The sequence below is a fragment of the Asterias amurensis genome, chromosome 9 (assembly GCF_032118995.1).
Source record: "Asterias amurensis chromosome 9, ASM3211899v1".
Taxonomy (NCBI): Eukaryota; Metazoa; Echinodermata; class Asteroidea; order Forcipulatida; family Asteriidae; genus Asterias; species Asterias amurensis.
Window position 1 is genome coordinate 21,258,961 of NC_092656.1, and position 23,713 is coordinate 21,282,673.

Consider the following 23,713-nt stretch of genomic DNA (forward strand, 5'->3'; position numbering starts at 1 on the left):
TCTAGGACCCAAACCACGTTTCCGAATATGGCGTCTCGATTCAACATTTTGGTAAGTTTTTCGATTTCTAAGAAACGGTGACTTCATTTCTTCAAACACAAAATGTTTTCATCAGATATGTAATCAAATAAAACGACGACGATGTCAAAGACCTGAAACATTCAAACTAACTTTGATGGGTTGTTTTTAAATGTCACCGCTTCTAGCCATAACTTAAAACCTTCACTTGTTTATAACAGTCAAATAATCTGTGATTAACAAAGTGCCATTTTTATGTTAAAATCACCCAAGGGAAACTAAGTCAATGATATGTGACTAAACAAAGGGATTACCAAGTGTGCGTTATCACAAAACACAACACAGCGAGCGATCAAAATGGCCCGCACAAAGGTCCCAGAGGCACTCGATTTAAAGGTAACAAAAACATGATTCCTATCTAGCATTGTGATCAAGTAAACATAATCAAAATGTCAATGCCACTGCCTTGGGCGGGTGAGAGCCTCAGTAAAACACAGCGCGCCCTCTGTTGCCACCGAAGGCACACACGGAGCGCTGAGATGCAAACCCACTACATCATAGCCAATGCAGTGCATCGAATACGTAACAACATCACTGCACAGCAGTGTGTTCTGTTACCGGTATAGCGCCGCAGTGTTGTCGCTCACTTTATATTGAACGTCGGTGACAAGAACAAAGTATTTCAACCACTCTCTACCACCTTTGGACATTTACTCCCCTCTGCAAGCCGATGGACAGGTAAATTGCCCCCGATTGCAATAACACCCGAGCACAGACAACCTAGTGTGGATCTTCTTTCTTCATTACTCTCTCCGCTCTTCTAACCAACTTTTACAATCTCATACCGTCTCCAACTTCAAGCAGGTATGTAAAAACATCATCTTGACAGTTATAGTGTTGTGTGTTTGTGATAACCCCGCCGCGCTGCGTTGACTTAAAAGTCATATTCACATGACAGCAATTTAACTGGGGTCCCTAAAGCATGGTTGTAAAATGTAGCAATGTTTGACAAGATTTTGCAAGAGAACTTGGACAGTAGAAAATAATTTGTTGTCCTTTCACACGAGGTACATTTTCTTAAAAGTGTATAACCATGCTACACCTTAGCAAGGGACACTTGATTTTATTAGCTCTCGTGTGAAAGAGGGTTTCATACGATCTCGGTCGGACCACTGCCTATCATTCCTCCACCGCACAAATTTTCTGACACTTTGAACATTTACACCGCGTGGAGATTGGAAGAATAGTGCCTTCGGTTTGGGTTTTCATTTTGACCGCTTGATATTTTTTATAACACCTGTTTTTTAAGGTAAAAAACCTGGATTTAAGCCAGCTATTTTTCCCTTTACCCCCTAGTGTGGCTACAGGCCAACATTGTGTACGATTAGTGGGATGATTCCCCAGACTGCACTGACTTTTTCAATCTATGTAATTATACCTGTTTGTAAAGTACATCCAGACTTGGCGACCAGACTGTTGTTGTTTTTGATAAAACGGCTAAGTGGTCAGCAGTGGTGGGTTGAAAACTCATTCCGAGCACTTTCCAATTCCCCGATGTCTTTACACTTTACATGTGGAGTATTTTTTTTTGAGAAGGTGCACTTAATAGCTCCTTTCACACGAGAGCAATTAACAAGGGTCCCTTGCTAAATTGTAGCATGATTGTACAATTTTACAAAAGGTTCCTTGTGTCAAAGAACAAAAAAAAGTTCTACTGTCCAAGTTCTCTTACAAAATCTGGTCAAACTTTGCAACATTTTACAACCATGCTAAAATTAGGCAAGGGACCCCAGTTAAAATTGCTGTGTGTGAATAGCACCTATGACAATTTATCTGTGAACTCGACTTTACATCTTTATAGTTTACGATTCTTTACATCAACAACATATATGTTCAAGCCCTTTTGTGTTTTTGAGAAATTGACATAATTGTTTTAGCACTCTGCAATGAGGAAATAGATCGGAAGCATGGATAAACCGTGAACTGCAGTTTTCATCCGTTTCATTTTAGGGATGTCGCACATCCCGCTCCCCATGCATTTTGATGTATATCCAATGTAAAAAAAGAACCAGTCAATCGCTGTGTGTTCCTGAGAAATTGATATAATTGTTATAGGGCACTGTGGAAAGATCCGGCGTGAATTACTGTTCATCCGCACCATTTTAGGGATGTCAACCCGCCCCTGGGCCAGGGGGTCTCCGCTCTTGATAAGAACGTGCTTCCCCTTGTCAGCTTCTAATTCCATTCTCAATATGTTGGATTATCGTCAATGCACTCTCCTTTTTGGTTGTGGATTTCTGCTGGTTAATGTGGGGAGGGGTGGTCCCCGAGGGGACGTAGGGGTCGGGTTACAATTTTGTTATAAATGCATCTAGTCGGATCAAGTATAGGCGAGATTTGTGTTCTTGAGTTGCGGTGATTATTTACTTGTTGTGACTTTTTGGGGGGCTTTTCAACTGGAACTTTATTATATTATTTGGTTTGCGGAAACACCATGTGTGTATTTACTTGCCAGGTAGAGTTTGTTCTTAGAGAACTGTCTTGCTTCATTCTACTACCGCGGAGTAGATAATCGGAGGTTCGGGAGACTTCTCAGTTATGAAAAGAACTGTCCTGCTTCTAAAACAATTACCTGGGTGGATGGTATAGAAATAGGCTGGGACTACTGCCTTAGCTTATATGATCGTGATTAAATGTACTACCGCGGAGTCAGTTCTTGGATTGGTCTCAACGTTTCGACTAGCTTGCTCTAGTCATCGTCATGAGACTTTATTGCCTCAGAACATTCTGAAGACAACAAACTGAAGAAGGGTCTATTCAATTGGATCTACAACACTAACATTACTACGGGAAACAAAGACAAAAACCGAAATTATATCAGTCGCAAAATTAATCTTGGATTTCACAACGAGTTAAGACTAGTCTTATCTCGAGTTAGGACGAGTTACTCGTCCTAACTTAGGACTACCCATACTTTTTTTCATATCTCCTAGAACTAATCCTAAGTTAAGGCTAGTCCCAACTCTTTGTGATAATTTGCTGAATGTGTAATGGAGGTGTATTAATTGTAACATTGGTATGTTTAGAGCCATTTGGTTTCTGGATTTTTCTATTTTTATTGACTGTATATCTTTGACAGTACAAACTCACAGAGTAACACCATGTCCAAATACCACTTGCAAACTAGCAGTATACATTTACATTCAGATGCGTTTCTCAAGTCATTGTGTGAGGAAGTTAAATAATGCATTGGGAATGGGAAATATGTCTTCATGTACTTACATTATTAAACATTTAAATTGCTTTTCGACCTACGGCTGTGCCAGAATGTGAGTGAGAAAGTCGTTGAGAGCAGACTAAACCCAACACCCCGACACATAGATATGTTTATTATGCAAAAGCTCGAAGTGTTATGAATAAGTCCGATAATTTTTGACATTTTATGCTGTGCTTAGAAAAAAAACTTTTCTTGCGAGGTGGGTTATAAACTCTTGTAAAATCAATCAATAATTAATAAATCAATCAATCAAAAATTATTTCCACATTGGTGAAAAGGGAGAATAATAAGTAAAGTTGGTATTATTTAAATCAGAGACGATCGAGAACTGGTCATGGAAAACATATATCGAAAATGAAACGAAATAATACAGTGTATGGATACAGAGCAAAACAGATCATAATACCACAAAACACCCATGTTTTTTGATTGGCGGAACATGCACCACGTGTCATTAGGTTTGCCTCATAACCTATTAAAACACCCACAGCGCTTCCAATATTTAAATTTGAGTCCAATGTGGATAATTATTGGACGCTTCGGATAGCATCGTTCCCAAAATAATGGTTCCCCGCCCATTGGACCAAACGAGGCAAGGACGAAAGTTTGTGTCAGTTATTATAAAACAAATTGAATGCAATAATTCGTTCATGCAAATGGTAACGGAATATCTTTCCAGTTGTTACGAGGGTCAAGATGGATTATCTTGCCACACTGCCAATTAGAGCTTAAATAATATGTAACTAGATAAACACTAAAACAACAAACCTGAGAAAGTGTTGGGTCATATATCATCGCCAGAATATTTATGATACCATGAGCGTCAGTTAGGCCCATGTATCTTGCATGCTTGTTTTGTTTTGTCAAGGCAATTTAATAGTTCGTCCTGCCATAATTTAAAGTTGGTCTAGAAGTGGTCTAGACGTGAACATGCGATCAAACTGTTCATGTTTTGTAATGAATTTTGCGCACGTTTATTACGATTAGATATACGCATGATGAGGGGATGGGGTATTCAAGTGCTTTCTCCTAAACGTTGGCTTTTCCCAGGTAGAAATATTTCTCCGGGGGTTAGTGCTTGGTGAAATGTACAAACTGTGAGCTTTCAGATTGAAACCAATATTTATTTTGGATGATTACCGGTATTCTCTATCCCCGAGGCAAGACTGACCTTTTTTGTACACATCCCAATGTCGCTGCATTGGTGTAAAATGGCATTCCACACCTTCCATTGGAACTAAATTGGTTTTATCGGAAGTTGTGTTTTTATATATTTTACACCACGGACAAAATTAACCCTATCCACTAACAGCATACCCGTAGGATCATTGCTTTAGTAAAATAAACATTCCCGTATAAGAGAGAGAGTTAACAGACCAGAAGCAAAATTGTTTCTGTTTTCTTAATCAGTTTCAATTTTAAGCTGATAAAATTGAAGGCGACTGGCTCGTAAAGTCGAGTTACTTCTCCTCTATCAAACACATTGCCGCGTTGAGTAGTTTGCAAGCTTCAAATCTGATTGACACCAAAGGATGCCACTGTAGTCTTGTATGATTATCTGGATTGACGTTTGTTGTTGGCGCATATTTATGATGACTTGTAAAGGCACTGGCCACCTTTGGTAATATTGTTAAAGACCAGTGTTCTCATTTGGTGTATCCCAACCTATGCATAAAATAACAAATCTGTGAAACTTTTGACTCAATCGGTCATGAAAAATACAAGAGAACACAATACAGAAAAACGCCCTTGTTACACATTGGTGTGCACTTCGGCGCCTAATAAAATGCTCCATGTCTGAAGTCTTTTATTTCGAGAAAGATAAATGCAGTCACTGTGGTGTGTTGATTGAAAACTGAAGAATGGAACTGAATGTAATTCTCAAAACAAAAATATTAAAAGGGAAGTCTCGCCCCTTTAAATCATCTCGCCCCGCACATTTTCTTTTGAGTCACATTTATTTCGCGTTACCCGTTTATTTCGCATGGCTTGCTTTGTCAAGTCATATAATGTCACGAGCGTTAAGTCTTAACCCAAATGTCTTATTTCTCATGTCTTGTGTATTTTTCAATCTACCATGGTTGACCCCAATTTCTTTGTTGTTTACCGCGGTGGTCGCTCGGTATTTAAGTCCCCCCCCCCTGTCGACAGTTCAGATTTTCCAGATGACGGGATCAAGGGGTGATGGGATGTTCTACCGTTTGTGCCTTCTCTGCCCCCCCCCCCCCCTGCTCTCTTCAATGCGCTAATGTGACTTTATCAAACTATTAAAGGAACATTACAGAATTACTAAGAAAAAAATCGTCTTAGATGCACAAAACTTACACGGGCTGTGATGATGATAGTAGAAAACATCCCTTGAAATATTTCTGACCGAAAAGTAATTTTTGATGATAAATGTATTAACTTATTGCCCGTTTTGGCGTCCATTTATTCATTATTTGTTATTATGTCACGCAAAATGTGCAATTGGTTTTCATTCTTTTCTCGTGACCCAGATGGCCGATCGATCTCAAACTTCTACAGGTTTGTCAAGGATAAAATAAAGTGCACACTGTTAGCAACTGTTTTGTTGCGACTTCAATTGAGTTCTGTTTCAGAGCTTTTAATGTATTTATTTGTCTGTGTGTGGTATAGCGTACAACTAACGCTAAATTAAGTTCGATCATTCTTTCGCACAACTGACACTATCGATTTACTCGAATGTGTTTTTTTCCCCCCAATATTATTATCCTTGTTGAAAAAATATTGTCTGAATCAATAATGACTGTGGGCCGTCTGGTTTTACAATCATGTCTAAACTCTCAGCAGAACTCAAGGGTAAATAAAAGTGAGGCGTATAAAGGCAGTGGCCACTATTGGTAATTACTCAAAATAATTATCAGCATAAAACCTCACTTGGTAACGAGTAATGGGGAGAGGTTGATAGTGTAAAACATTGCCAGAAACGGCTCTCTCTGGAGTGGAGTAGTTTTCGAGAAAGAAGTAATTTTCCACAAATTTGATTTCGAGACCTCAAGTTTAGAATTTGAGGTCTCGAAATCAAGCATCTAAAAGCACACGACTTCAGGTGACAAGGGTATTTTTTCTTTCAAAGTTATCTCGCAACTCCGACAACCAATCGAGCTCAAATTTTCACAGGTGTGTTATGTTATGCATATGTTGAGATACACCAAGTGAGAAGACTGGTCTTTGACAAGTACCAATGGTGTTCACTGTCTTTAAGCAGGCTGTCGTTTTTTAGTCTGACGGTCATTCAAAGGTCTCTTCGTATTAGGGGTTAGACTTGTGGGCAAGTCGTTAAATTACTGTCGCGGTGACAGCGAAACGGCTCTCTCCCAACTATCCTCGCGAGACTGCTGTCCCTTGCTGGTGAGCGAGACTACTGCTCTCACCACTGCAGGTCCCGATTTGGAGCTGGTGGTGGTGGGGGGGGGGGGGGGGGGGGGGGCACGCATGTCCATCCCTGCATTGGCCGCCATCTTTGATGAAATGTGCACGTGTGAAAGTCTAGTGCGTTGGGGAGGGCAAGTGAGGACCTGGGATCAAACAAAGTCCAAATGCAGAGTTTTTTAAACACTATGTGGACTAACTTACGTCCACACAGGGTTTTCCACCAGTGTTGAAGATACAGGATTTTCCTTTATAGGTGCAATAACTATAAAACAAAGGAATGTCCACAGAGTGACTTCAGCGTGTGGGTTTGCTGTTACGGGGGTGCCCTTGTGAGGTATTTTGGAACAATGGACCCCACAAGGGATTTCTTTGTTTCAACCTTGACCCCGCAAGGGTATTCTCTACAAAAGGGAATAATAGAACAATAATATCATAGCCCCACGAACCGGATCCGTACAGTTATATGCGTGTGTGATATACGGAGAGAGTTCAAATTACTGTACCTTTCCAAAAGCAGCTGTATTTTTCCTTTAAGCAACCTCTTTTCCTCATATCTTTCTTATATTTCAGAGCAACGATCCCCTAAGTCCATTAGAATCGATGCAAATCAACTCAAAGGTCCTTTGCCACGGGAATCAGACTTTTTTGGAACACATGCGCAAAACACGGTTGCACTCAATTTGGATTCCTGGAATCAATGCGGTTCGATACATGGCGAAGAGTACAACTTTGGCCTTTTGTTTAAAAGAGAGTGTAGCCCTGGTTTCTTTCCCAACGGGTGAGGCTTGGGGATCTTGCTTGGGGAGAGTGATGATAATGTAGGTCTGTTGCTTTGAACATAGAGCGAATGTTAAACTGGAGTCTGACACACTAGAGTTACATGTACCTGTTCGTAGAGCAAATACAATGAATGTACTAAACGTTCGGGGAGAAAAGTACATTCCAATATAATAGCGTGAACTTATCAAAACGCGTGTGGACTTTTTCCTCAAGAGGAAACCCAACTTTTGAAAACAACAATCTTAAACCTAGGATTTGAAACTTTGTATGGTGGGAATACGGAATAGTAAGGTTTGCGGTAAGACCTTTAATGATTTTCTAATTTAGTTTGGCATGGTTTTAGAAAGAACCATTAGGTTTCTTTCGAAATTTCGATCAGTATGTTTTGATCGTCTTCTGAAGAAAGCTGAACTCTGTAGACGATGTGACCTCAGTTTACATTCAAACCGCCCTCTGTTGACAAACACTGCGCACGTCTGTTACGCCGGGCAAAAAGACGCGTAGTCATGGTAAGATTGCGTGTACTTTTCTAGCTGGCTGCCAAAACACAAATGTTTTGCCCGGTGGTATACGCGCAAGGCCGCGAATCATGTTATGGTTTTTGAGTGACGTGAGACGTTAAGTCTGAATCTTAAAACTGTTATTGTGCTCAGTGTCGACTCTTTAATCAGATTCGCTGCTAACTGAATACAAGATTTTACATCTATTTAATTTTACACTGTATTATTATACGTTAACTTGGCATTAATGTTATCTGTTAAGTTTTCAATTTTACACTGGTATAACCTCTGCACACCTCATCTATTTGTACCAACACTTCAAACAAGGGAAAATCAAATACAAGTCTCACTCTATCCAGTGCAATTGTACGCTCGAATTAACCTATGGTTCACTGAAAATGGCGTAATAGACGGCAAATAAACCTCATCGGATGACTTCTCCATTCTCCCGTCCTGGGAGGATTCTAAAAACAACACTTCGGAACAAGCCGGAACAGCGTATAATTCCGGAGTGCTAAATCCCACGAGCCATTAGAGGGTTTGTGCGCGCTGTTTATCTAACTGATCACACAACAACACGGTGACCTACTTCCCCCTTGGGATTAGCCAGAGGGTCTCATTATGTGTTTGTAAGCGGCTCGTGAAACCGGGTGCAATTGTTTTTTTGTCTACACTTTAGAATGCACTCTTCAAAAAAAAAATCCTGAATCGATTTAGAACAATGTAAAGAGAATTTTGAACATGACATTTTATAGTAAGAATTAAATAAAACAACGTAATATTATACGTAATTCTATACTCCAGGTGGAGTATATGGTCCGGTCTAAATGGCAACTGAAGAAAATAGTCCTTAAAACAAAGTATGGACCTAATCTTATGTCAGGTGACTTGTGTCAATACAAAAATTACGGAGGTTTTGGACCTAGCTTGTACACACATATGAGATCAGAGTCCCTTACACCAAATATAAGGACAAGTCGAAGTAGTAGTCAAAGAGTGAAACAAAATTCATGGTTTGGATAACATTTCTACCATAATGCTGTCATATCGTAAATTGTGAAACAATTTCGTGAGTCTTTCAAAAGCCTCGCCGAGGTTTTGGGGGATTCTGGAGGATATGTGATTTTGGTTGGGTTCTACTAGAACCAGTGGCGACCCTAAACGAACACTTCATTCACCTTCATCCCGGCTTTACCACTGAGCTGTTATGATCGCCGGCCGTTCAGGTCAGTCCCCCTCTCATTAACTCCTTGCTGAAGCAAAAAAAAAAAAAACGCCTCCGGCTCGAAACGTGACAGATTTCACGCCCTGCGAATTTTCTTGCAAAATGAAAAACCTCGCTCAATTCAGTTCGAAAATATTTGGATAATGACCGCTGAAGACCGGCTTGGCGTTAAGCAAATCCTTGGGGTTGGTTTTTCAGTAAAAGCTTACAAAAGAAGACCCCCGGACAGACAGCAGGCATGATTTCCGTAACTCCGGGATATATGCAGACTTAATTGATTGACTCCAATCAGGTTGGTGGCCGTTGATTCATTAATTGTTTGATCTTAATGCAGTCGTGTTTTACTTTAAGAAAGAAGAGCTGGGGTTTAATACCCCGATGCGTTTAGATGATTCAACATAATGGTGTATTATACGGATCCTGTGGCGTTTAACGTAAGCCTACGCGTGGCTAGCGGCTTGCTGAAGGAGACACCACGGGCCTGTAAGGCACTGGAAACCATTGTTAAATATTCAAAAGATATTGGCATAAAAACTTTTACTTATAAACGAGAAATGGAGAGCCGTTGATAGTATAAATCATTGTTAAAAACGGCTCCTTCTGAAGTAACTAAGTTTTTGAGAAAGTAATTGCTCACTTAAATGTTAAAGGACTTCAGGCCTGAAGCCTTTATGCGACAAAAGTGTTTTTTTTTTTTCTTCTTTTATTATTCAAAGACCAGGGTGATGTGCACCGAAAGAGACAACTTCCATACCGCGACCAAATCCATTATTCTTCCTCATACTAACTGACTTTTTTTAAAGAGCCAATAAAGGATGATCTCAATATGTCAATTATTACCTTTTTATGGCCAAATAGACATCGCAGATACCGGTTAATAACAATTTTACTCTCAAAATTTGCAGGCAGTAATAAATATCTCGAGTCAAAAATGCACCCGGCCGCGCGGCTTTTTCAGCCGAGAGTCAAAAAAGGCTTATCTATTATAATGACCCTGGACGCCAGTGACGAATTTCCCCTATTGCTTTTGAACGCAGTTCTCCGGCTTTGGCATTTCCACACCAAATAGCCGCCACTGACGTCACGATTCCTTTGCCGCGCGGGTTTGTTTGACCCCACGTTTTTCAGAAATTTGGCTTGGAGCGTTCTGGAGAAAATCCGTTTTTACCATGTTTTAACGTGAGGTAAAAGACTCGTTATATTTTTTTTATGCTTCATGGATGGACTGCAGCTGTAAGAAAACTGTAATATCTATAACCTTAAGACCATCCTTTATTGGCCGTTTAAAAACATTCTTGGAGAAGTACACCAGGGAGATATTTTGATAGGTGCAATACAGAATTATAAGAATGTGAAAAGAGCCGATGGCGTGTAATAACGCGACGTTTCGATTAGGTTGTTTTGAATGTCTTCAGGGACAGGCTGTTCACAATTAGTGTACTTTTTTTTTAATCATAACCAAGAGCCAGAGGCGACAGGTGGGGAGTAATTGACGGTGCGAATCCATAGTATGCAAAACAAACTTTTAGACAAGAGGTTACTTTGACTGTGAAGTATATGGATTTTAAAATGGTTAGTATTTTGTTAGTCTCTTGAACACACTAGGTCGGTATTATAGTTTTCGACAAAAGCTTTTTTATACAAAACTCGGCTTTCTGCTCAAATAGCCTCATGCTCTCGCTCCTATCTTGAACATTCTCTTCGTTAATTTTATTATTTGCTTTAACACTACATTAGTTATGTATATACTTTTGATTTTGTACCTTTGTCTGTACTGACAAATTCTCAAATTGAATTATTTGCCAAAAGGAGCATGAAATAAACGTCATATAATGAATTGATATTGAGCCATTTAGGCGTAAGCAAGTATAACTACTCGGCCATAACAAGCCGTAAAAGATGATTCAGCACATGATAGTTATTCTCAATTATTGTACATTTATTCAAGCATAAGCTGCAATCAACTTATAAGATTTAAATGCATGGATTGTTTTTTTTAACACGGTATGGTGACACTCTTTAATAATTTGCAGCTCTGCTTACAGTTAAGGAAATCAAAACTACAAGCAGAACTCGCCCAATATTTGCACTTTGGACACATTTTCTGCCACTGGATTACAAACTATTTGCTCAAAATTCCATTTCCCCCATATTTCAAGCTTGGCACGTCTATAGAAATCGAAGTGGTGGATTCTACATCAAACTGTAGTTAGAATCTTGTATTTTGAAAAGTACTTTCGAAGTTCGAGTATAATTCACATACAAACAATCCCAAATGGCCGTTAAAAATCTACCCGACTCGATCGTGAGACCTTGGCAATGCTGCGTGGATTGGGGGGGGGGGGGGGGGGTGGACAAGTTTCCCGTATGTCAAATAGATCCGTAAAGTAAAACAGATTGTTGTTTGCATAGCTCCATACAGAGATTGGCTATCCATGCAAATAATTTATAGAATGGCGTCTGACTTTCTCGTTTTTAGGGTGGAAGAAGAAACAATTAATTAGAAGAGGTTTACAAAACCGCAGCGAGTTGCCCAGACAGCACGTTGCTCTTAACGTACTTTAACATGTCACGTCGATTCAATCATCAATGTAAATTTGCTACTCGATTGGTTCAATTAGACGTTATTAAGTGAGTGTTGCAACATCAGTACTTTGACGTTTTGGGTGTGAATGCTGATTTCAATGGTTAGTTTGCTCATCTTTTTAATGTTTATAACCAAAGTAAACTGGGCTGGAATGTTTTGTTTTCTGTTTAACATTTTTAATTGTTACAAAACATTTGTAACTCAACAATCTAATGGTGGCACTTTAAATGTCTCTACAACCATGACAACCCGAAGCAGAAATGTATTGAACGGTGTGGGTTTAGATCATGATCTGGTAAGATTGGATCCCTGGTACTCGGACAACCTCCGGACGTTGTTTGACCACGCCCCTTGTTTGTAACCACTTGTTCATCTCGCATATCCATCCAAAACCATCTTGTTAGACTAGAAGAGCATGTTCCCACTACCGTTTAATGTTGACAGAAGTCTTTTTCAAACGCTCTTTACAACATCTGAATCTACCAAAAGGGTTTGTGGCATCTGAGCAGCTCATGCGCTTTCGGCATCGAGTCATGTATTGTTTACACCTGCATCCATGTCTGAAAATGTGACGACGAGTTGATCGTTCAAAATAAAACACCATAAAAACGGTTAAGACTTTGGAAGTCCCGGAGTGAACTCGATTCAGCAAACATAGATAGTTGCGGAGGACGATTATTTTTTCTGTACATCAAAATTGCCACTGTCAGAGTGTTTCTTTTTTTTAATGGGGGAACTGTTTTCCTTCTAAATCGATTAAAAAACGGGAATCCTTAAAACAAAAATCAGTATAATTTTTGAGAATGGCAATTTTTGTCAGTACATCCAAAATTGCCATTGTGGATTTTGATTTCTTCTAAATCAATAAAGGGGATCCTTAAAAAAAAATCAGAAAAAAATGTTTCAGGATGGCAGTACTGTTTTGCGGGGGGGGGGGGGGGGGGGGGCGGATAGAAGAGCACTTTACACAAAGTACGGGGACTTCAGAGCGTGTCAGAATCATTCAATCCTACCGTATCCTCTTCATTTCCCGGGGATCCACGTCGCTGTTGACTCAGCTACAGAGCGGTAAAACTGATCCCAATGAATAAGACGAATTAGGGAGTACTTCCAGGTAAATAAATATTTAAAAATATATTCATATTTATTTAAAGAGAACTTAGAGAGATGAAGGATACAAAAGCAAGTCTTCGTACTTTTGAGATGGGGTTCTTGCAATGGTTTAAAAAAAAAAAAGTGCCGTACCCTAACGTGATTTGTCACCACAGGCGCTTCAAACTGACAACAAGAAGTATCTACGCAACAACTTATCGCGTCTTAATAATAAATCTCAATTAAGCAAGAGACGAAATGTTTGTTGGGTAACACTCTGTCATTTTCTTCCTCGGCTCGGGTGTTACAAAGATTATGTTCACTTTACTTTCCTGGTAAACCGCGAACATTTTTTTTTTTTTCTTTTTTTTTTTTTTTTTTGGGGGGGGGGCGTGTTTAATGTTTGGTTTGACCTGACGTTTGATGGATAGGGTCTTCGTGTAGACCTCTGGGCAACCTAACATGAGATCTAACTAGGATATGATGATGTTGTGCCAGTCAACTTGCTGTCCAGGCATAATAAAAGACTGCAGCTGAAGTCTTTCACTATTTGATTGAACAAAATGTACCTCTGTCTCAAAAACTTTACGTTACTTCAAAGGGAGCCGTTTCTAACAATGTTTTATAATATCAACAGCTCTCATGACATTGCTCAGTATCAGTTAAGTTTTTTATGCTAACAATTATTTTTAGTGCTACCAATAGTGTCCAGTGCCTTTAAAATATTACATTTCCCTTTAACATGGCATGAATTTGAATGTGATATCTATACCGTTTCAAAGTTAAAGGCCCTGTCACACGATGGCGTATCGCCTGAACGTATACCAACGTATGCCAACGTATGCACAAAATAGTTCGAACATTTTAAAAGTCCAAGAACGTTTAACTTCCCAACGAATTGCCTCGAAAAAGTCGACATCGGTGTTGGAAAGGACGTATCCATAGCGTATCCATAGCGTATTGAACGTATACATAGCGTATGACTAACGCATTGATAGCGTTTCACTAACTGATAACAAAGTTATGACAGCGTAGCACAGCGTATGCAAGCGAATGAGTAACGTATGCCTAACGCATTCGTAGCATATGTCTGCCGTGTTTAACGTATCCTCAACGTATCCTCAGCGTATCCTCGGCGTACCACGAAAAGGTGACCTTTACCGCTCCGATCTCAAGCACATCATTCCCGCCGATGTCATCAGGCTGTACGTTTCCCTGTTTAACTTATGCCAGCGTATGTCAACGTATGTCAACGTATGTCTAACGTATCATGAACTTACGGGGAACTTATGCAGAACATATCAAGTACACGTTCAGTACGCCGAGAAAATTTGAAAATGCTCAAAAAAAATTGCGGGCTCGACCTTTTCAAAATTTTAACAGCGTATCACAGCGTGCTCTTAAAGGAACACGTTGCCTTGGATCGGTCGAGTGGGTCTTTGAAAAGCGTTCATAACCGTTTTTTTTATAAAATGCATATGGGTAGAAAGATGTTGTAAAAGTAGAATACAATTATCCACACAAACATGCCTCGAAACTGCACGGTTTTCCTTTTACCTCGTCGACTAACACGGTCGGCCATTTATGGGAGTCAAGTTTTTGACTCCCATAAATGGCTGACCATGTTAGTTCGCACAGTAAAAGGAAAACCACGCAATTTCGAGGCAAACTTGTGTGGATCATTGTATTCTACTTTTAAAACATCTTTCCAACCATATGCATTTTATAACAAACGGTTACAAACGCTTTTTATAGACCAACTCGTCCGATCCAAGGCAACGTGTTCCTTTAACGTAAACGACGTATCCCCAACTTACCCACAGCTTATATCAGCGTACACCAACGTATTTTCGATACTTCGCATACGTTGGATTACGTTCAGGCGATACGCCTAGTGTGGTAGGGCTTTAAAGTTTGCAACTCGGGTATTCATCGCTCATCATTAGTTGATTGTTATCGTTTGCTATTGCCTACAATATACTATGTATCCGAATAGTTGAAAGGGTCCTGCAACAATGACGCTGCAAAGTTGTAATTTATTTTTTATTTTGAGACATCACCACTTTGCGTTTTGGTACAGTGGTGGAAACTTGATCATGGAACGCGCTGAAAGCGCACTGACAAAATAAATGAACATGTGAAGAACAAAAATAGAACGGCGCTCACACTTAAAATCGACAAGCAACTATTTGAAGACGACGTTCTGTTTGCCTAAAACATTACATGAATTTATGCGAGACGGATAAAATGAAATTCCGTTTTTGACAGATATGAAGAGTTATCGGTTAATAGAGAGCGTGGTTTCTTCATTCTTTAATGTTGGAATAGCGTGGGGGCGGTCATGAATCTAGTCATAATTAAATTAGTAGGCCATGGTAAACAACCATCAGAACCGAGCGATGTGCGTAAAACATTTATCATTAAACTGCTGACATGGGCAAGGGTGTCACGCCACCTGAAGGCATTAATGCAATACTTGGTACAAGCAATGAAGAGCAGTTGACAAAAATACACTGTGAGGAACGGCTCCCTTTGCAGGAAAACAGGCTTTGAGAAAGAGGTAATTACTCACACCAAATGTTCAAAGACTTCAGGCCTGAAAGCACACACATTTGTGCAAGGTTTGTTTTTTCTTTCATTATTCTCCTGCAAATTTGATGACAAATTGAATCCAAATCATAGATTTTTTACTGACTGCATATGTCGGAATACACCAAGTAAGAAGACTGGTCTTTGACAATTACCAAAAGTGTCCACGTGCCTTTAATGCAATGATGTTATGAGCTGCGGTGATTACCACTATGTTACTTCAAGCTAACACACACTATGGTGCCGGATGAAGTGACTGACAACAACACATGGACTAATTCGGCAACATTCAACATTAATATTACATCATTTTGCTTTCCACACTCCCCATTACTTTAGGCATTGAGGACTCTAATCATTCAATTAAATCAAATTGGTTGTTTCATCATACGGTTTCATTTGGTTTACTGGTCCCTGATGGTAGAAAGCCAACATTATAAAGGTATGTTCTTGACAAAATATTCCGTCGTCAATGAGCACATCTGAACATTCCTGTGTGCAGGAGTTTGCACTGTACGGGTAACTGTTTAATGAAGCGCATTCAAAATAAATTAATTAAATACATATACAATGCATAGGCCGCACCTATGTTACATTTCGTTTCTACAGTCAGTCCCCAAAAGTACTTCAACAAGACCATTCGTTGGGCCAAAACATGTTGCTCTCTGTTGCAACTGTCTTTCAGAAGCATTTTGAAGTGTGTATCCATTTTCAAATTGAAATTCGGTTTCTTTTCCGTTCAATTCTTTTATTTTAAATTTCATATTCAATGGCACTTTTTACACATAAATCAAAACGCTGAAGGACAAGTCAGGGTGTTTCTGTTCATCTGTTTGGGGTTTACTAAAAAATAAAAATAAAATAGATGCAATAGACAAGTACAAGACGGAACTGAAAGTACCAGCTTAGAGTCTGTATGTAACTCTATAGGCTAGGCTACCAGACTCGTCAAACTTTTACACGATTGAGTGATTATTATCGTTAATTGGCCTCTGTGATTCAGCACACTTTAAAGACAGTGAACACTATTGGTAATTGTCAAAGACTAGTCTTCACAGTTAGTGTATCTCAACAAATGCATAAAATAACAAACCTGTGAAAATTTGAGCTCAATCGGTCGTCGAAGTTGCGAGATAATAATGAAATTAAAAAACACCGTGTCACACGAAGCTGTGTGCTCTTAGATGCTTGATTTCGAGACCTCAAGTTCTAAACTTGAGGTCTCGAAATCAAATCGTGGAAAATTACTTCTTTCTCGAAAACTACGTCACTTCAGGGAGCTGTTTCTCACAATGTTTTATACTATCAACCTCTCCCCATTACTCGTCACCAAGAAAGGTTTTGTGATGACAATGATTTTGAGTAATTACCAATAGTGTCCACTGCCTTTAAAGACGGTCGTGTGACACATTTCATCATTTTTAATTTCTTCGTGCAACCACGCACCCTTGAACCAGTGAGCTTAAACAAATCGGGTGGGACACGGCCGCACTGATATCTACAGTGTCCAAGGTCAGCTTGAACATCTGACGTCACACTTCTAGACTCGTGATTAACGTACGCCATTAGCCTAGGTCAATCCCCCGTCCATATTACACATATACATTAATTTCACATGGAGATACGCAGTTAAATCCTACATAGGGTCTACATATCAACATTACATGCAAGTACTGGCCGTCGATTTCACAAAACTCTTCCTAACTTAAGACTAATCTTAGGACTTAGGACGAGTCCCAACCCTGCACTGTAGCATGCATACCTTAAGATTTATCCTAAGTTAGGACGAGTTACTCGTCCTAACTCGAGATAAGACGAGTCCATCTCTTTGTGAAATCGACGGCAGGTACACCATAGAGCTATGATTGTACATGTATATATATTGTACATGAACATTTTACATTGTACTTGTACAACTGAACCATGTACTGTACATACTGCATAGTTGTGCACACTGCATTTAAGCAGATGACCGAAAAGCTTTCCGTGTTTTGATTGGACAAAGGTCGTGTTTGTCAGCTGCGTCCACATCACCCTCGACTAATAAAAACACGTAATACGGAAAGCTTACGTCACTGCACGTTTATCCAATGACATCATTGTATCCAATGATATTACTGGTTCTATATATTAAACCAGGGACCAGTCTAGACAAAGGGTAGCGTGTGTTGGGTTCGTTTCCCATAGTAACGTTATTGTATTACAAATGGTCAACTCGACCTTGGTCTATTTTCTCCTATTGTTACAGTAATCCTGTATAGGCATATACTTTATTGATATCGATTTAAAGCTAGGGTTATAGGTTTGTTTACGTCAACATGCAGATTTATATTAAAGCAAGATTACAAAAGAAGGTCACAACTGAACACAGTATCTACTTGTTGATAAAACAGCAAAATATGTAACCGTTTTATTTTTTACAAGACCGTTTAGTTCATCTGTGCATGTATAGCGAGGTGACAGCGGGTACCAACCGCATCCCTGGCTGTAGAATTCACTATAGCCATAACGGACACCAGCCCTCAGAAATCTGAGAAACGATTATCTAAGAAACGATGCATAAATAAACCCAAGGGCTAACAATATGGTCCTTGCTCTATGGTTTATAAGTCAACACATAGCTTTTGTTACGAAAAAGGCAGCTTGTGTGCAATTTGTAGGTTCTTGATAAACATGTATAAGAATCTAGCCCGACAGGTCGCTTGGTGATGTAGTTTACACAGTGAACAGTCTGTATGATTATGTATTGATACTTTTACGCAAAATTTGTTGCGTAAACATTGTTTATATACACACAACCTCAATGTTCCTGAATCCACACTGCCCTGTGTCAATTTATCTATTGACTATACAGCCTATAATGCCCGTCCGTATCGCAGCTCGTGCATGTATACATGTCCAATTTTGCCACGCCGCGAGTCATCTTGTTTCGCAGACTGACATTGAGCTCCGGAAGGTTAAACACTGCTCGGTTAACAAATTGAACCAACAACAGGCATAGCATAATAATTGTATAATTATTTGAATCAGTAACTAGATGATGTTTGACAGGTTCATATTTGTTTTCATACCAGTTTCATTACGGTTTTCACTGACCTGAGAAATCCAATGTTGCTACGTGAAAGAGCGTTTACACAATCCTCATTGCGTGCTAGATCCAATGAAAATTCAGCAACTGTGCGTTGTTTCTTGAACACGTGACCAACTCGGGGTTCCAACGGTCATGAAGAATGCTGGGGAAAGTTTAAAGTTCGGAGTAAAAAGTTGTGGAAAAGTCATGACACATTCTAACAAGGAGTTATGAAAAATTTATGTTCATCAAACAAAACAGAAACGTCCTAGGGAAAAAGTTGGTTGATCTTGCACAAGTTCCCCACAACCCTCGCATTATACTTCAGTTAATTGTATGCGCTTTACCAACTAAGCTGCATCCTTATGCTGGTGGTCTCCCTTTTCGTCAATACCTTCGTTCGGGATGCCAATCATTAGCCATTCAACTTATAGCTGCCCGTAAATAGCCACGGATCAAATCAGTATACATGCTGCAGTACACATGGATCACTTGGGATGCAACTTTTGTTTCAAATGTAAAGTATAATATTTGTTAAATTTGCGTCGGGGATAAAGAATATTAATTTTTTGTTTTTACCCATATACACCGATGTGTGTTGCACGGTATACTCAGAACTTTCCCAAGTCCTGTGAACAAAATCACAGGCACTTTACTCGGGTGGGATTCGAACCCACGACCTTTGCAATTCTAGAGCAGTGTCATCCAACTAGACAAATGTAAAGTTACCACAAAGGAAAATGACTCACGTAAATAGGTAACAAGTAATAAACAAAACTGAAATAAACTTAAACTTTTAAATAACTTTTTAAAACAGCGACAGTATGGTCAACAAAATTCTCAAACTTGTCACTAAAAAAACCTGGTAAGTTCATTTTGAAAATGATGTCGGAACCCTACAGGATAACTGATCATTTGCACTGGCTTGTTATTGATTCAAGCCTGACCTGGAACTGGACCGGAATCCGGAACAGTTTTAACCCCGGAGCTTTTGTAGTGTTGTCCGGAACTTGTCTGATTCCTGAGAAGTACTTGTGGTTTTCCATTATCATCCAGTCATGCTGTATTGGTTACGTCAGTGCCTTTCCATGTTGTTTTCCCCACAACAATTAGCGGAATTAAGTAATACGTCAGAGACTATAGTAAGTATAAGCCCTTTCCTAAACAGGTAAAAGAATAAATGTTTTCGTTTAGCTGCACAAAAAGGGAGAAAACATTTTGTAGAATCACCGTTGAGCAAAAAACATTTTAAGGCATGCCGGGACTGCTCTGTACAGATAGAGCGGTTGTCTTGTTTACTTTCATGTATACTTCCGTTGCTCAAAAACAACAATGTTTTACGTCAGACATTATTTTTTGTTAAGAACCATTTACTTAATCAATGTGACGTTGCCGCACAGACAACAGTAATGCTTGTCACGCCCCCTTTCGGCGTGGTGCTTGTTATTGTTTGTCTGCGCTGAAAACAAATCTGACTGCTTGCTTGTACATTTTTTAATTGTTTTTTCCCCTCGATGTCTGTTCTGTTGATGTTTGTTGGTTAATTCGTCCTGTTTGCGTTTTCTTGTTTTTGTGCTTGGGTGGATGTTCTTTTTTTGCTAAAGTCATCATTCTCTTTCTCCAAGTCAGACTGCTTGCTCGTTCGTGTAATTACTTTTCCGGCGTTATCTTAGTCGATGTGGCATCAACATTAATTGCGATCGTGCCTCTAACTAGGTTTGAACAGTTGAGTTAGTGCTGTCATCCTTCTTCTATCAATAATTGTGCCTACTTGTCATGTATTGCACGACGTAAGCTGCGGGTACGGTAACATGGCTCGTTTGCATTTAATCTCTAGTTCTTATAAGGTTGCCTAACAATGTTTGTTTCAAGCTATTGTTACATTAGGTATGTTGCTTTGTTTGAACACTGATTCAACATTCAATCTTATCGTACCTATTGGCAGTAACTATTCATTACAGGATATACCTTTGTTCAGTGACTGGACTGCAGGACAAGCTAGCTTGTCATTTCACAAAGTCCGCCAGCTTTTCCTTGTTTAGTATCGTAAGGTTTTCTTGTCATTTAAACATTGTCATTATAAGGCAGTGGACACTATTGGTAATTACTCAAAATTATTAGTAGCATAAAACTGTTCTTGGTGACGAGTAATGGGGAGAGGTTGATGGTATAAAACATTGTGAGAACCGGCTCCCTCTGAAGTGCCATAGCTTATTAGAGAGAGAAGTAATTTTCCACGAATTTGATTTCAAGACCTCAGATTTAGAACTTGAGGTCTCGAAATCAACCATCTCAACGAACACAACTTTGTGTGACAAGGGTGTTTTTTTCTTTCATTATTATCTCGCAACTTCGACGACCAATTGAGCTCAAATTATCACAGGTTAGTTATTTTATGCATATGTTGAGATACACCAACTGTGAAGACTAGTCTTTGACAATTACCAGTAGTGTCCACTGCCTTTAATATGGGACTTGAGTTTGAAACCTCAAACATTCTGAGCGTACGCTGGATTTACGCGTAGCTCTTGGAAACAAATCTAGCAATGTTAAATTGTAATTTTCTTGAGTTAGGACGAGTTACTCGTCGTAACTTAGGACTAGAGCCGTAACTTTTTAATAACTCCTAAGTTAGGACTTTCCTTGTGAAATATTGACCAAATGACCACGTGGACAGAATTTCGACCTGTCCTCAGAAGTAGCGGACATGTTGCCTGTAGCAGTCCACTGTTTCGGGAGAACGCTGTTGAGATGGTTGTTCAATACCGGTACTAACTTGCGAGTAATGCAGTGAGCGTCTGCTCCTCTTGAAAGAGGGCTGTCTTATAAAGGTTTTAGCTCATTCGATTTGTACACCATCTTGCACTATGTACAAGTTTTCCAATGAGTGGGTCAAAAGTGTTTGTGAGCAGGCTATACGAGTGCTTTAGTTTGCGATTCGGAGAGAAGCTAGGCTTACCTTTCGTTTTCATGCATGTACGATCAGATACTTGTCATTGTTTGTCCTTTCTCTATGTACAATCAATCGAGGTATTTGGTCTCTTTCTTAAGCCAAGCCTGACCGTGGCCGTATTAGCAGACTGTTTGCCGAACTGGGAATCGTTCTAAAGTCACCAAGCAATTTTACGTTCCGCCCTTTCTTCAGCTCGTGCCGCTGCTTGTCACCGATTAGTTGTTGCTAGCTATAGCTCTTGCAAGCTAGCCTGCAATCCAACGTTCTTCGGTGCACTTAGCCAAAGCATTTGTAAGCTGTGGCCTAAAGTTGTGCGTGTTTGGACACTAAGAAAGGACAAGCACAAATAATCGCGTGGCAGCGTATGGTTGTTTACATCCCAGTGACAGTAATTGTGGTATAGCTGTCGGTGCCCAATTTCATAAAGCTGATGGCAGAAAATACTTCTTGACAAATTTCTTTGCCAAGAGTGAAAATTGAGTAGGGCACCAATTACAATAATGCATAGCTTAATATAATTTTGTCTGGTTATCTGTTTCTGTTAAGCAGCACTTTTTTTGTGCTTAGTAAGTTTTTGTGCTAGCATGTTTTATTTAATTGGACCCTGCTCGTTTGCAAGCCATACTGCAAGCCAACATCACACAGTCAGTGTTCTCTTGCCTATCACTTGACAGTCATTGACTGTTGTTTGAAGTCAGGCAAATGATTTCGGATACTAGTACAGAATGAGCAATTGAACATGGATACATATCTCATGATCTTAGCCTAAGGGATTATCCACACTGTCCTTCAGTTCATCTGCTGTCATTTTCCGAATCTAGCTTAAAGCTGTTTTGGAAACGGGATGCAATTTTTATCAAACACGTCGCTAGCAAAGCGACGACTATCACTAGTAAATAAGGCTCAAAATCTCAGGGACATATACCATAAGTCTGTCAATCATACTTTATTGCTTGAATTTAACCCCCTCATGTTATACAAAGCTGTCAACCTGCAACTCCCAAGTCGAGTTGATCAAGCAATCCACGGGACTTGATTAATCAAGTAGTCGCGGTCGCGCCGTATTCTACTAGCTCTAAAGCGGCTGCTCAGCAGCGGTCTCTCTCCCATGCGTCCGGTAAATGGAGTCGCCAGTTAAGACACAAAATAATTACCGAGTTTAATATTTACTGGGATTTGATTTCAGTGTGGAGAGAGGCGTGACATGTTACTGTTTCAGAAAGATCATAATAAACACTTCTCTCCAGTGGAAACCCGAGTCAATTTTGCAAATTATTTTTGGGGATATTATACTATTATGTGTATTGTTTTATGTAGGCCTATATAGATTTATTGCTTTGTTTTTTTTGCTACTATCTCGAATCCTGAAAGCTTGTAGTTATTCCTTCTTGTCTTTGGACACATGATGAGCAACGGTGATTTAAAGTGCCACTGCTCTCTTGAAAGTATGAAGCCTTAAAAAACTTTCAAAAGCAACCCTTTTTTTTAAGAGACCGAGGTGGTCACAGATTGAAATTTCCCTTGTGACCACGGCCACAACGTTTTTCAAGAGATTATTTGCCTGCGAGTAAAAATCAAGCATGTTTGAGCGTTGAGAGTGTACGGCTAGAGGAAACCACGTTCTGTAGACGTACAGGATGCTAACACCTTAACTTCATTTGTTACTCCCCAATTTCCCCTCTCACATCTTCAAAATGCACAACAATCTCCTCTTTTACGTTTTAAGGAATCTCATCAAACTCAGCTGGGAGAAGTGTGGTATCTTCTCCTGACGTGTGTACTCAGAAATTGAATGTCCGCACTTTACTTAATGTTTTTTCGCCTTCAATTGGCGTGTCTTATTTCCCTCCTTATCTGATACGAGAAGAGAGCTTTGCAATCTAATTTGAGTGGGAAATAAATTCCTCCAAGGAGATGATTGACCCAAATATTTCGGACAAATTTGTTCATACCCAGCGACCGTCTGCTGAGATGAGCCCAGGAAGAGTGACATATATCGAGAGAAATGGTCACCGATGATGGAGAACAAAATTGCAGCTGTGACTCGTCTGTGGATTTGTGAACGTGTCCACCTGTGGAACCATAGGCTTAAGTCACGAGCCAGGAAGACTGGTACCCTGTCTTAATCCGCTAGACACGCATCCGCTAGACACGCACAGGTTTTTTTGTTTATAGAACCAGTGATTTAATTGGATGCAATGATTTCATTGGATAATATTGCAGCGA

The 23,713-nt window shown here is 39.6% G+C and overlaps 1 protein-coding gene across 1 annotated transcript in view; it reads left to right on the forward strand.

Annotated features, from left to right (window-relative positions):
• Nucleotides 1–746: 746 nt before the first annotated feature.
• Nucleotides 747–23,713, forward strand: part of LOC139942019 (neuromedin-B receptor-like) — a 58,276-nt gene continuing 35,309 nt past the window's right edge. The window contains exon 1 of the mRNA XM_071938686.1: nucleotides 747–882. The gene's annotated coding sequence lies outside the window, so the exon portion shown is untranslated. The remainder of the gene's footprint in view (nucleotides 883–23,713) is intronic.